This window comes from Aptenodytes forsteri, unplaced genomic scaffold (assembly GCF_000699145.1).
Source record: "Aptenodytes forsteri isolate BGI_AS27 unplaced genomic scaffold, ASM69914v1 Scaffold208, whole genome shotgun sequence".
Taxonomy (NCBI): Eukaryota; Metazoa; Chordata; class Aves; order Sphenisciformes; family Spheniscidae; genus Aptenodytes; species Aptenodytes forsteri.
In genome coordinates, this window is record NW_008794963.1 from 3,960,199 (window position 1) to 3,962,112 (window position 1,914).

Here is a 1,914-nt window from a genome sequence, read left to right on the forward strand (position 1 = left end):
AGAGTATGGGAAGCTGAAAAGTCCTTGACTTAGTATAAACACTGCTCAGCAACAACTAAAACATCAGCGTGTTATCACATTATTCTCATGCTAAATCCAAAACACAGCACTATACTAGCTACTAGGAAGAAAATTATCTCTATCCCAGCTGAAAGCAGGACAGTCACAGATATATATATATATATGGAAACAAGAAATTATCTCAATTATTCTTTTTAGAATAAAGGACCCAGATTAGCTTTGGGTGAGCTTTTTCTTGCTTGCTTAGAGCAAGTAGCATTTTCCCTACCTTCTTTAAATGTGCACAGAAGAAGAATGGGAGACAAAACATGCTGCACCATCTAAGCATGAGCCATGTTCTCAGTGCGAGCAAATCAGCTGAGAATACATCAAATCTGGGGATCTGCCCAGAGTATCTGTGCTGTAGCTGGATTTCCCATGGCTTTGTTTTCTAGATACACAGAAGTGTGAGAAGTGTAAGGGAAGAAACACATGGGTAGGTTCCAAATGCAAGTGAAATAGCCTTCAAATGCTCCAAGTCAGCTGACTGACAGCACAGAACTAGGCTTTTTAGTCACAATTTAAAACTAATAGCTATAACCTGGATCCAAGCCAGATCCTCTTTCTCCCCATCTCCATTCAGGCAAATATCAAAGAGGTCATGCCCACTGCTGACTGCACCAGTGCCACTGGGAAAGTGACAACTGAATTGTATTAGGCTGTCATCTTACATCCAAAACTGCAGTTCTGAAACCCCTTCTTTCCCACTGCTTATTGCTACTGCCAATGCTTACTCCTGAAGCTCAGCTTTTGGGCTGTTTTCATCCAAAGGGAATACAGTTCTCAGACTCAATGTAAATGAAATCAAGGTAGTGGAGTTGATCAAGAGGGTCACTTCAAAAGCACAATCCCAATCCCAAGTAACATGCTCATGTAAACATACTCGCTGCAGGCTCCTCTAATATATTGTCAGTGGGGTCTGCAGGTGTGGTTCATTTAACCCATCTCAGACATCAGTTTTCAGTAGGTGACAGAAAGTTGAAATTCTACAATCTATACTAAAAGAAAGTCACAATTACCCAATGATCCTTTTTTGCCTTGCACTCCATGATTCTGGGATATGGTGATTTAATTAAGGAAGACAATGCTCCCCACTGGGCTTGCAAAAGCAAATATTATCATGAGTGCCTCATAGTCAAGAATCAGGTGGAGCAGACACAACAGTGACTAAGCAGGTCAAATCACAACAAAAGTCATAATACTGCAGAGTCATCACAGTAGCACTTCATTGCTCATGCAATCACTGCACCGCAAAAAATCAGTATTTGTCACTCTCTTGAGGCACTGTCAGCCAAAATGTAATGTTCAATTCATGTCCAGTATATGGTTCAGTTTCTTTAGCTGCCAGATGGCCTTTCTGTGATCCACTGGAATTCCACTCCATCACAGTGGAGGTCTGTTTTCAGACATCACTATCACTGCCTTGTAAACTTCTAGCTTAGTGTTGTGGTTTAACCCGGCAGGCAGCTAAACACCACACAGCCGTTTGCTCACTCCCCCCACCCCGCCCAGTGGGATGGGGGAGAGAATTGGGGAAAAAAAAGTAAAATTAGTGGGTTGAGATAAAGACAGCTTAATAGGACAGAAAAGGAAGGGAAAATAATAATAATGATGATAATAATAATAATAATAATAATGCTAAAAGAATATACAAAATAAGTGCTGCACAATGCAATTGCTCACCACCCGCCGACTGACACCCAGCCAGTTCCCAAGCAGCGGTCTCCCGCTCCGGCCAATGCCCCCCAGTTTATATACTGAGCGTGACATCATATGGTATGGAATAGCCCTTGGGCCAGTTTGGGTCAGCTGTCCTGGCTGTGCCCCCTCCCAGCTTCTCGCTGGCAGGGCATG